Below are 14,061 nucleotides of genomic sequence, written 5' to 3' on the forward strand. Positions count from 1 at the left end.
GGGAGGCAGTTCCCTGCCCGCTCCCTGCCCGTGCTGCCCGCCGACGGCTGTAAGGAGGGTAAAGATTTTGGGCAGGGTGGAGCACGGGCTGTGTGTGCAGTTTTACAAATTTCAGGCTGAGGCACCAAACCAGAGACGTAACAGAGGGCAGATGTTGCCAGTACAAATATGATGGATGTATAGTTAGCTACATAAATAGCAAAATGCGTCAGATGCTTTCTGCTCCTTATTATTCGATGACAGCTTTTCATGGAACACGTAGAGACGTAAAAACTTATTCTCAGTCAATACATTGCATAGTATATTTAATTATGGTATTTTCTCTCTTACCTTTCATCGCCATAGTTGCTGTTGACCCTGCTATTGATTAATGCACATGTGTTAACCTCGCTCATCGGCTCCCCAGAGTGCGTCTACTTAGAAGACGTGCATGTATTATCGGGACTGCAATCTGGGCTGTGTGCATATCCACACAATGGGTGAAAAGGCCTGCTTTTTCACAAAAAAGGATGATGAAACTCTTGATGTGGAGCTCGTTTGAGATTCCACATAAATGGCTGCTTATAGGAGTTAATGAACTTGCAGAAACTGTACTTTCAGCAATAGCATTTTGGGGCAAAGATTTCCTTTGCATGTATGCTTCCTACAAAGGGCCTCAGTTGCTGTTGGGAACTTCTGTTTGCTATTAGGGCATACATATTAAATACTGTCTCAAAAATAATTAAGAGCAAATGTGTCTTTTATGTGCAGTGCAGAGAACGTACCATCAGTAATAGGAAAGGTGATGCATTCATCTAGTCCTGGAAGAAGAAAGAGGACACTGGTGAGTACTGACACACTGATTGTTGCATATACAAAGAGTTATAATTACTAATTTATTAACCTGGAGTCAGGATTAGGTCCATTACTTATGTAGAGCTCCAAGCTATGCTCTGCCAAAAAGATGATACCATCCTCCCCTGGCAGTGTCAAGACATCTATAATTCAAAGAAGTGAGATAGTTAGAGCTGAAAAAAATGCTTAAAATTCCTGTATTAAAAATGCTATGTACTTATAAGATATCTTCTGAGCACTGGAACATACCTTCCTGAGGCACAAAAGAGCAGGAAGAATCCTGGACCTTTGCCTACTGCTCCAAGACTGTTTCCATGGAAAACAGAAAATTGCAAATTGCATATTTTAAGCACACAAATTTGCTCTTCCATTCAGCAGAAACCAGGGCACCTGAGACCCTGGGCTTCTGCTGTGAGCTGCACGTGGCACATGGGCGGTGGAAATTTCCCATGTACATTTACAAAGCTGTTGTACTGGTAGAAAGAGTACGAAGAAGCTGTGCAGCAGCACTGCCATTGCCATAGTAACTCGGCTCGAGAGTTGATGATGATGATTCAATTGCCAGAGCCTGCTTTATCTTTTTCCATTTCAAGCTCAAATTTTTTGCCTCCCTAAGAAACAAGATATGAAAAGTGAAGTTTTCAGGCTGCCTCAGGATTCATTATGGGATGTGATTATCTCCTCTCCTTTTTGCATAGAGATTTACAGTCTTATCATAAATCATAAAACAATCATTAACTTTCAAGCAAACATTTTTTTCCCTTACAGTCCATGCGTAGCTGATAAATACAGAGGAATTAAGAAATTCTCCAGCTTATTAAAATATTTTTACTGTGCACTAGTTAATCATGAGTACCAGGAGGAACACATACTTGACATGGTCATGTGATACCACTCTTATACTCTTCTTGATGTCTTTCACTAACCAGCAGTATTGCTGTATTACCTATACAACTAAATTTCACAACGGGCATGTAACTCTGAACAAAACTGTATTTGCTGTGGAAAGGAAAAACATTATACATTCATAAGGGCCTCAGAAAACCTACAGAACACAGTATCTTCTTCGGCTTTTCCTTGCCCTGCTCCCTCCTAAAAAAATACCAGCTCTCCAGGAAGCCACGGAGGGCTGCAGATTCAGCGGAAGCGCCCGGACGCCGGGAGCTGCCAGGGATAGCCGGGCACTGCGCCAGGCCCCAGGGTGAGACCGTATGCTTGCCCGAAAGGGGAGCAAGGTACGGCAAGCAGTTTTGATTCCAGGCTTTGCTATTGACATCGTCACCCCGATGGAGTGCTCTTCCAGAAAAAGTTGCAAGGGAGAGAAGGACGGGGTGAATTGTAGCAGATCGTAGAGGATGTTTTGCTGCCATCTCTGCTCCTGTTCTGCTGCTGCCTCTGAACCTTCTCAGTGGGAGGGGGATGTGTTTTTAATCTGGCAGAGGTTTGTCAGCCGGCAGTTAGCTGTGTCCTTTAGCACAGACACTAGGAACTGGGCATGCTGCTGCTTCCACATCTGAGCTGCCAGAAGAAAAGCTTCACCTGATGTTTTTGCAATGCTTTCTGTGAAATTTATTTTTTGTAAGTTTATTTGTTCCATCTGATGCTATGTTGTTTCTAGACATCTGCAAATGCTGTTTTCCAGTTTGCTTTCCTGAAGTGTAGTATTTTTGCTTGTGACCTGTCAGAATAACAGCAGTAAAGAAGTCCAATAAACGTCTTAGCATCCTAAGGAAGTAGCCAAATGCCTCGGTTCAGAATTGGGCACTTCAGAAGAACATGCAGAAAAAAAAATACTGTACCCAGGAAAGAATGTCTTAGAGCGCAGCACTAGATACAAGGGTACCTTTGCGCCCTTCAGCACAAGAGGTTTATTCATGCTGCCAGCAGAGACTAAGTGTCAGTTGAGACCTTCTCTGTGGTACAACCTTGTACACTGCCTTCCTCATCCCGTGAATTTTCCTTCTTTTCTATGCAGTAGTGGTTCAGCTTGAGCAAGAAAGCTTCCATTCCTAACACTTTACGTTTGACCAGTCCCTCAGAGAGTGGAAGAAAGCAGGACTTCTTGGAAGTCAGAGGCTGTAGTCTCCCCAGGTGGCAAAAGGAGTAGAACCCGTACTTCTGGGTTTCTTTTTGAGTTGAATGGTGCTTCTGCGATCAGCTTATTGCCTGGAGAATGCTGGTCCAAAAAGCAGGCTGGCTCGTTGCTTGGACCAGGACAGTTTCAAGTTTTTATAACACTGAAAGCACTTGTGGATACTTGGGATGAAAACCAAAGAGGCATTTTGTGACCTTATATTCATTAGGGTTAGATGGCTTTCTTGAAAAGTTATTTTGGAGCGTTTTGGTGCCGAAATCTGGCTAAATTCAATTTCAGGTGGTTGAATTTTTCTTTTAGGTTTGGCACTGGGCTTTCACAGGTCAACAAAGTGCAAACAATACCTTTTACTGCTTCAGGGCCATAGGTCAGGTTTTGGTTTTGAATCACATCTCCCTCTGAGGTCAAAGGAAATGCTGAATGGGGCAGAGGGCAGAGCTGGGCCCTCTAATCCCGATACTACACGATTCTATTAACACAGGCACATAGCTGAAAATGCTTCTCTCCGTGACCTAGAGAGCATCCGTACTTTGCCAGCTGAGGCCTGTGATGTTTTGACTTGTTTTTTCCCACCCAAAACATGCGAAAGATGTTGAAATCATATTTTCAGAGTTCAGAAATGAGTAAATGTTGGGAAGATTGCGAAAGCACAAGCAGCTGGGGAAAATGAAGGAAACACTGCAAATTGTCAATATTAAAAGTAATTGACTTGGAAATCTTTAAATATCTACTTTGTAACAAAGTGATGAATATGTAGATGAGCAAGCACAGTGAAAACCATTGCCAGGTACATGAGATTTTTCATTTGCAATCACGTGTATCAGTATATTAGTGGGGATGGGACAGGTAGAAATGGTGGAGAAATTAGAACTTGGAGAATTAGAAGATTACAAATAAATCTACATTTAAAATGTCAGACTCAAAATGCTTTTGCATAAAGATTATAGTGGAAAAATCAGTATAAAACAACCACATAAATGCAAAAACAGAGGAAAAAATGAACTAAGTAAATATTCATTGAATATCATATATATGTAATTAATAGTTATGAATGCTACTTGTATGTTTCTTATTTTTGATGAGTGGTGGAAAATTGACATTTTTCGTCCTCTAGAAACCAAGCGTGCAGTAGAATTAAAATCCAAGTACAAAGTTCTGCACCTGGGTCGGGGCAATCCCAGTACCAATACAGACTGGGTGATGAATGGATTGAGAGCAGACCTGTGGAGAAAGACTTCAGAATACTGATGGATGAAAAACTGGACCTGAGCCAGCAATGTGCGCCTGCAGCCCAGAAAGCCAACCGTATCCTGGGCATCAAAAGAAGTGTGGCCAGGAGGTCGAGTGAAGTGATTCTGTCCCTCTACTCCACTCTGGTGAGACCCCACCTGGAGTACTGTGTCCAGCTCTTGAGTACTCAGAAAGACGTGGACCTGTTGGAGCAGGTGCAGAGGAGGGCCACAAAAATGATCAGAGGGATTGGGACACCTCTCCTATGAGGACAGACTGAGAGAGTTAGGGTTTTTCAGCCTGGAGAAGAGAAGGGTCTGGGGAGACTTTATTGTGGCCTTTCAATATGTAAAGGGGGCTTATAAGAAAGATGGAGGGAGACTTTTTTACCAAGGCCTATAGTGACAGGACAAGGGGAAACAGTTTAAACTGAAAGAGGCTCAATTTAGATTGGACATCAGGAAGATTTTTTTGTAATGAAGGCGGTGAGACACTCCACTAGGTTTCCCAGAAAAGTTGTGGATGCCCCATCCCTGGAAACATTCAAGGCCAGGGTGGATGGGGCTTTCAGCAAGCTGATCTAGTGGAAGATGTTCCTGACCATGACAGGGGGGTTGGACTAGACGATCTTTAAGTATTCCTTCCAACCCAAACCATTCTATCATTCTATGATCTCCATTCTGACTGGCCTTAGTTTTAACACATTCAAATTCTCTGAGCAGAATAGCACCTGCTAGTTTCTTTATCAAATGTGTTGATCCTGGTTTTCTATTCATATGGTTTGTGTAACATATCAGCAGATCTCATTCAAACATTTCCCAAATGCTAAAAAGAACACTGGCTGGAGGAAAATAATCATTTTCATAGCCATAGTTTACATTAGAGGTCTTTAGAGAATTACCTGAAAAATTCTGTCATCATCTTTGAGAAATACTGGAAAATGAGAGAAAGATGCAAAGACTATAAATATCATTATAACATATAGAAAAAAGTGAAAGAGCATTGCTTCATGTTGGTCTTGGGCAAAATAAAAGAATAATTAATTTGGGACTCTGGCAACACAATTCAGAAGTTAAAAATATAACTAATAGCTATCAGGAAGTCCTTATAACAAGCATATCTTGTAAAAAAGACTCATTTTATAGAGCTAATAGTAATATTTAAAAAAACACAGCCAAATTCAAATAAAAACATCTGGGATAATAAAGCTCTGCCAACAGGATGGGAAACTGTTTTGGAAAGCTATTATGAGAAAAATAGTTTGGAGCCATAATAGTGAATGTCTCAATGTGAGTTCTTAGACCATGGCTGTGGTTAAGAGAACTAATGCCGAAGAAGTGGAATATTCAGCTGAAACAGGGGAGTGATCTTGCCTGTGCACACAGCGTAAGACGTCTGCTGGAACAGAGTGTTCAGTTCTAGTGGGGAAGGGTTCAAGGGAGATGTTATTTTCTGCAAGACATTTATTTAATCTGACTTCTGATAAGACTTGTGTGATCTGTTTGTACTAGACAGATCTCTGTCAGTACTATTCAGTGAAATGCAAGCCAGAAAGCAACCTAAAGCTCTGCACACCCTCAGAGGTTTGTGTCGCAGCATATATACGTAGAGGAGACTTGGGTTGACTTGTCTGACTTCAGGCATCTGACATTACTGCGTGAAATTATGATATATATAGGGGCAGAGTCATGGCAAGCAGGCACATCTGTGCCTGTGCCCACGCTGGAGATGGAGGTGTGAGGCAGGACCTGTGCCCAGTGGCTGTCTGGATTTCAGCTTCCTTCCCCAGGGTGTCCGAGAGCTCTGCCAAAACTCGTGACTCAGCTCTGCATCCAAACAGTTTGGGAAATACAGGAAATTTGGGTTGAAGTTCAGTTTGGATCTGCTTTTAAAATGCGTTGTAAACACATTAAAAAATCTACCTAGAAACAATTACTGGGCTGTCTTACCAGAACAGGCACTCCCATCCAAGGGTATTATTTTGTAAATGTGCAGTCTAAGTGGCACAGAAATATCCTACTTGTTTCAGACCACAAGAGTGCCTGAGCTCTAGTAGAACAAAACCTGGTGTTGCTATATAAACCCAATTTATCTAATTCACAAAATGGTTGTATATAGTGGCACATGTATTTTGGTAATCCCTGTGAAGATACTACTTGATCCAGTGTCAGAGTTTAGGAGCAGCCTTGTTACGACTCCTGAAATGCAACCCATCTGAGCTGAATAACTGTAGCTTACTGTACCTTATACCTTTTTTATATAACATAAACTCTATGCAGATTTGCAGAAGAGCTTGGGATGCAGCCATGGTGAGGTCCTGAAGAAGATAATGGTGTGCAGCTATTTCTGCTGGATGAGCCCTGGTAATCAATAACTCTTAATTGTTTAAGGGTTTGGTGTGATTTTGCTCAAACATGAATTCTTAAGGAGACAGATTGTTCTGAGATGGCCACATACATAAAGACTCCTACCTAGTTTTGAAGGCTTTTTTTGCTTTGGAGCAAGCGTTCTCCACTTCTTTCTTGGCTCATGGGTTATCAGCCAACCATCATTGAAACTGGAGGGTACAGGTTGGGTGGATCTGACAGAGACATTTTCATATTGAGTCAGAATGAGCGAGAAAGTAAGTAGCAGTGGTATTCAACGGTTAATTATTTCTTAATGTTGCATGTCGTGAGCTTATCAAGAAAGTCAATTAAGTATCTTGCCTTATTTTCCTCAGTACCTTTTGCACATTTACATAGTATGTAGCATTTGCAGCACAGAGTGGATAAAAGAAACATTTCATTTGGAATTTGGACTGAAGTGCCACTTGGAGAGGCACAGTTGACATTTTTAGTTCTATCTGGAAAGAAGTGTCTCTTGATGATTACAGCACTTGTGAAAGGAGTTTTATGACCCCAAAATGGGCATCTGAGAAGTGTCTGCTCATTTATCTTGCACACCTAGATCCATCTCTCTGTTCTGATGAGTAAAACATTTATTTCTGAGCTACTTTATTCTGTTCCTACACTGAGGGTAGAGAGGAGTCTGATTTCAAATGCTCTTCAGTGTGGGAAAGACAAAGGATGCAGTGATACCTGTGTATCAGAAAGTTTCCCAACAGTTGAAGCACACTCTTGCAGAGGTTTTTAGGTGAGCTTGAAATTGGTTGATGACATTTAATATGGTTAAGAGGATAAGCTCTCACTGACCTGGAATCTAACTTGGTTCTTATGAGCTCTCCCTTTTGAATCAATTGCCAATTACCTTGCCTTGCCTTGCCAATTACCACATGCTTCTGGCAAAATGTAATGATTGGAACTAGGACAAATTTCATCAATTTATGGGAACACTCGCACAGGAACGAAAGGCAAAATGAAAGACCATCATGGTAGAGAAGAAGATGAGGTCTAGAATGTCCCCATGGGCTCCTTTGTATGAACCTGAAAATGCTGCTCGTGCTGTAGCTGAGTGAGACATGATGTAAGAGGTGATGATGAGTGCTAATTCCCTGAGGGGCAGGCACAAAGTAATGCGGAAAAGGATATCTAGGGTGCAGATGTGATCCAAGGCACTGCTGGCCAAAATAATATGATTACCCATGCTCACTGTATACAGCACAAATCCATCTGAACTGCAGTTGAAATAAGAAAAAGAGCGTAAACAGTGTACCATTGCCAATGTCAGTAGCTGTTCAACTTAAGGGACGAGCAGAAACTGTATTATAAGACCATTATAATTTGAGCTCAGGGTAACTGAATTGAATTTTAACCATATGTCATGAGTAACAATAATGAAGAATGGCCAAAACAGAGGTTTTTTACCTCAATAGTGTCCTTCTAAATGACAAAAATATGAACAATACTTTGCCCCCAAAGTAGACTTTAATAAGTAAGAATCTTACAAAGTCTTTCATCCTAGTTATCTTATTAAGTACTGTATTAGTCCTTCTGGTGCTGCTTTAGTAATAAAATTTGAGATATGCATGGGTTTATTCAGCACTGAGGTCCCGTGTCAAACAAGTAAAGATTTGTATTTAGGTATTCATGTTTAAACTGGCTCATGAAAACATGAATAACATCAAAGAGGAACCAGAAATGTGTTTTTTATTTATTCAACTGATGATACAGTGTTTATAGTTTGGTCTTAACCTTCTCAGCCTTGTCTTGCTTCTGTCAGTTTCACAGCATCAAGATATACAAACCAAGGATCATATCATAGTTACTCTCCTCCTTGTGCCTGTTTTCCTTTCTGATTTTGTTGATGTTCTTGGCTAGACACTTAACCAGCAGCGGCCTCCATATAGGCACTCTCCGGGCAACTTTAGAGCTGAACTACTGGCATTGAACAGGGACAAAGCCTTTTGGTCCATTTTGTTTCAGTATCTATTGCAATGTGGTCTTGAACAGGGCCTTGAAATGCTACTTCAGTATAAAAAAATGGATGATCGTATTAATAAGAGTAAATGATCAAGCTTAATGCCCTCAACATCAGAAAGATTGTTGGAATGCCAGTTGGGCTGTAAATTCTTCAAGTAATCAGATCGTGTAGTCCTTGACGGCTTTTAAATCACTGGCATAAGGATTTTGGAGAAGTGTATTTGTGGTGTCTGTGTGTGTGGTTCATGACAGGTATATTGCTGCTTGATAACATCCCCCACGTGATTGAGTTACGTTGTTATCATTCTCTTATTCCCTTTCAATAAGATAATTGTGCTATCTGGGGCAATTAAGAGGCAAATGCTACTTTTTTTTTTATCTAGGCATGTACTTTCAGACAATGATAGTATTGTGTTTTCCACAACTGTCAGTAAATAACAGTGACACTGCTTTGATACAAAGGTTTGTGAAGTTTCGGAGAACACTGAATATGCAAAGGGCAGAAATAGAGCGCTCCACTTCCAGGAAAAGATGTGTGTTTGTAGGGCTGCCAGAGAACCTCACTGTTGTTTAGAAATGTCAAGAAGAAAAAATGAGATTTTTAATCTTCATTTTTCATCTGATTTGATAATTTTATTTACACTGTAAGTTTGTAATTTTATTTCATTTCATTTTCATCTAAAAGCAGAAGAGATAAACAAGAAAATACTTTCTACTGATCCTGAATTGTCAACCATATCAAACATGCTGTTGATTTATAGACTGGTTATTTAGCTGAAAGAAGCGGGTCCAGTTTTAACCATGAATTTACATCAAGGGTAACAGTGAAAGACTACATCAGCCTCCCTTACCTTTTTGTTCAGACTCAGCTGTGTTCCGCAGACGTTGCCCTTCTCTCTGGACGAGGCCCTTCGGCTGTAGCCCAGCAGGATGGCAAAACTCCTGCTGAGATATGTGTTGGCTCACGCCGTGTTGTTCCAAACTTGCTGGAGGCTCCCAGCCAGCAATCCCCAGCTGCACATGTCTGACACCCAGTCCCTTGACTCACTTTAACTGCTAATTGCACCAAATGGCCTCCTAGAATGTGGGGGGAGCAGGGATACAGCAGGGCAGAGCCCCCTTGCATCTCCCCCTGAACATCCCATATTTAAATAGGTAGTGGGAACCGGATCCTGGCCCCCTTTTGCTTTCACCAGCAAAAAAAAGTAAGCTGCCTTGTAAGGCTGTAACACACGGGCAGGGCAGGGATCTGTGTAAGTGTAGGGGACAGGGAGGAAGCCTGTCAGAACTGATCTCATGTCCCGTTCCCCGCAGGAGCTGCCCTGGGGACAGTGCCGCCTGGCACAGCTGGATTTCAGCATCTCTTCCTGCAGCGCAAAGCAGATGCGGGGCGAGCTTCAGGAAAGATTAAAGGATCAGGCCCAAATATTTCGGAATTATCATTCAATCCCGTGGTCGTCATATATCCATAATTAGCGAAATAGCTGAAAGGTTATGTCCTGCCCTGCAGGTTCTACCTGAAATAAAAGCTAAGCTTTGAAAATCATCTACTTAGTATCATTCTAGATACTAAGAGTAACTTAAATGAATACAATGCTTATGCACCCACTGGTGATATGAATTTCAGAAGATTCAAAATCCTTATTAGCAAAACCATCTGTTATTAAGAATTACCTATTTTACACATTTGTTTTCCTGATTTCCTTGTACTATATTCATCTAGACCTCAAATGATTAGTGGGCCTTTTAGCTGATTTGAGGGCAGGAGGGTAATCAATGGAGATTCAATGTCTTAGTTTCAAAATTGTTCATTTTTCCTTTGTGAAAGGGTATTGAATGCATTTAAGCATAGTAAAAGGTAGATTCCCTTTATTATTCCATATACCTCTTAATTTTTTGCCATTTTGCAGGATAGATTCAATATAGATATTTCATAAGTCAGTATGAAAGACTATCATTATTGTTTACTATGGGCTTGAATTGAGTTTATAGCAGTCAAAAGCACCCACACTCGACCCATTCGAAGCCTTGCTCTTGAATCTTCATGGAATGCAAATTTAACCCACATCAACATGTCATCCCACAAACACATGAGTCTAATGCAGGGACAGCCGACAAGTTCATCAGCAGTTATGCACTGGCAACTCTGCAGGATCTGGCTTCAATCCAGTATTAAAATTATATCACTGCTGGAAGATAACTTAAAAATAAAATCTGCATAAACAATAGTCAAATAACACCCAGTGTTATTTCTCATGGTATCAGTAGAGTTAAAAGAAACATACTTCTAGCCAAGACTCAAGAGAGAACTTGTGACAAAATGAAATATAGTCTGCTGAAACCTACTGTAAGCAAATACCACAAGCTGTGCCAAACAATTATATTAGTTTCACTGTAAAAGTAACACAAAATAGAAAGAAGGGACTTGCATATTCCTGTCACCATTGTTTTTAAACAGCACATCCATGAAGAAGGCTAACAATCATCTGGCTAAAAATTCATTAACCATAATCTGTTTATACAAACATCCAATACAGAGAGAAGTTTTAGGGACTTGTTTTTTTATAAGGAAAAATGGATCTCAATATCAGATCTGCTTCCCAATCCTATTTAGGAATATTTAGAAACCCTGTTGTTATTTCAGAATTTAATTTTCATTACAGTTTAAACACTGGTCGGCTCCTCTGATCCTATATGCATAACAGACTGTCTTTCTACTTTTCATTTAGAAAAGCTATGGTGTAATGCATCTGCTATTTGCAACAAAGCAGCAAAAAGGGGATTAATGTTTAGATCATGTCTAGTACATTATAACATTTATAACTCTATAAATGGATTTCTGTGGACGCCACTGAAGGGGTAAGGTTATACCTACTTAAAACATCAGGTGAGGAGTACATGTGTCAAAACCAACAACTTCTGATGTACTCTTGCCAAAAGATACTAAGTTTTGTACACTTGTCTAAGAAAAAATAGGCTGTCAACTGGTCTGGGATGACATACTCCTGGCTCAGGGCTCTTGGTGCAATTTCTCCTCAGATACTCCAGTGCTTTTTCAAACACTGCATCTGTAACCCGACCTCAGCCTCCTGAGCAACTCCCTTCTCCACCGCAGCAGATGAAACCGGACATGACTTGGTAACGAGGGGGGACTTTACCTTTATAGTTTGTCAAAGCACACTGCCAGCAGTTTTGATTTCAGAGCCGAGTTCAACTTCTTTAAGGAACCCTTTGCTTTTGCCAACTGGGAACCTTCACAAATACTCAGTTTTGGCAGTGCTTCAACAGGAAAACAAATATCTCTAGGGTTTTATATTTTTCAAAAGTCTGTGCATTGTTTTATTTGTAGCCCCAAATATCCTATATTGGAATGCATTGTACCTCACTAAACTTGTTTTTCACAGTCTGTCATCAGTCAAAAATATCCACATGTCACTAACCTCACACAGGCTAATCCCACCAAAAGTTCCTGAATTTGAGTAATTTTTTGCATCACCTAGCAAATCACTCAGGACGTTTTCAGGGTTTCCTTGTTCATCTTCTCCCAAGTGCTGTACAATTTCTCATTGTTGCGGCACAGAGTAAATCATGAGTGTATATCTGAAGAACATAAGGTGAAGTTCCAGCTCTGAAAAAGAGTCAAGTATTGACATTCTTATCAAAAACTGCAATGCAAACTTCAAGCTTGTAGTCCTGCATTATCGATAATATTTTATTATTTTCTCACTGATCCTATTTTCAAGCTGTAAGAGAGAACTGAAAAGAGCTTTCCTTGCTCATTTTTTTTCTTCTTTTTGCTTTCTAAAGTTAGTCTAAACTACAGTTTCTTCCATGACCTCAGCTAACTTTTAAAATCACACTAGCTTTTATGGTGCTTTGGCATGAACCATAAAATGATCTAAGAATTTTAATGACTTCACTGAAATATACATTTTTAACAGTGCTTTTATCTGCCAGCTCCCTGTGACTTACAAGGCAGTGTATTGAAATTGTTAATGACATACTGTTCTTGAAGAGGGCAGAGACTTCTTTCTTGCTTTCCAGGTTAAAGCTGGTGCCATCTCCCATAAGTTATACAGGTTTATAATTAAAGGGCACAACAAATTATGAGAAGTCATTGAGAAGCATACTTCATGCTGCAACATTTTGTAGATTTAAGAGTATTAAAATCTGAGCCAACGGTAAGAACCAAAAATACAGAAACTATTGCATGAAAAAGACTGTTACTAGTTCTACAGCTTAACTGGTGATACCAGTAACTGCTCCTTTCTTATTCTGGTTATAGGTGTGTGTCCAAATTCCTGCCATGACAAGCTTCTCATTTGGTTGTGTGTGGTACTTCCATTTTTTCTATCATGTGAATAATACAATGCAGTTAGTTAAAATTCCATCTTCTATCTACTTCAATGTGTAAGAAACATGAGTTCAGAAATCTAAAGTTTGTTTTGATCTAAGGTAAGAACATTTAGGGATTTTAGAAGCAAGTAGTTTTTTGTGATTTGTAGGGTGGAAACATCCACTGACAAGGTCCACTTTCAATGATAGCTTCAGCAGAGGTGGTGTTATTTCTTACTTCTCCAATTAGAATCTCATCTTCTGTAGACATAGAAAAAGTAATTACATCTCTTACTGGATTCATATTGCAGTGTGTAACAAAGGCTGTTTCACATTTCTTAGATGATGTGAGCCTTTTCTAACTTTTCTTAATGATCACTTATTTCTGGTTTTATTGGAGCACTTGTAAGCTTTCTCCAGCTCCTTTTCAGAAGCCACTATTCAGTACCCAATAGGACTAGAAAAAAAAGTGAAAAATATGAAATCATACTTGGAATTTTTCCCATTCAGAAAATGCTTTCAGATTATAGAGTCTGACATCATCTGATATCTCAAATAATGGCAATATTAAATAAATATGAATTCACTTTTTTTTCTATGGAACAAAGAAATGAAATGGTACCTTATTTTGTATTCAGGAAGTTTGCATAGGAGTTGATTTAATGTTTCTAAAAGCAGGACTTTTTTATCATCCCCTTGCAGGTTCTGGATCTTGGCAAATATCATTGTCTTTGGAATGATTATAAATGCATTTGAAATGTTCTAAGTGGTAAAGATGGCATCTTATCCTGTTGCTTCTGATAGGGATGTTGGAGAAGCATGACAGAAGCTGTGATTCTTCAGGCATTGGTGGGCATGTGCGTTGCCCGGGGCTGTGTAAAGGCACAGGCACGTGCTTATCTGGAAACGCTCAGACTTTTATTATGTGTCACTGCACCTAATAAATCAGGTTCCTTTCTAATGTCGGTGTTTGTGTTTTGGTTTTCTCCTTTGTTGAATATATCAAGTAATAAATCTTATTCTCTGTAAATGGCAATTGAAATTATTCTAGCAGTAAGAGATTCAACTATACCTGTGTTGTTTCTGCTAACTTGCTCTTAGAAGTCTCCAGTGATGGTTTCCATAATCTTCCGAACTAAATTATTCGTCCATTCTTAACTATCTTTACTAGGTGTTTGGTGTGAAATTTCTGTGCTAAAGTGTTAA

Source organism: Charadrius vociferus, unplaced genomic scaffold, assembly GCF_000708025.1.
Source record: "Charadrius vociferus isolate BGI_N301 unplaced genomic scaffold, ASM70802v2 scaffold601, whole genome shotgun sequence".
Lineage (NCBI taxonomy): Eukaryota > Metazoa > Chordata > Aves > Charadriiformes > Charadriidae > Charadrius > Charadrius vociferus.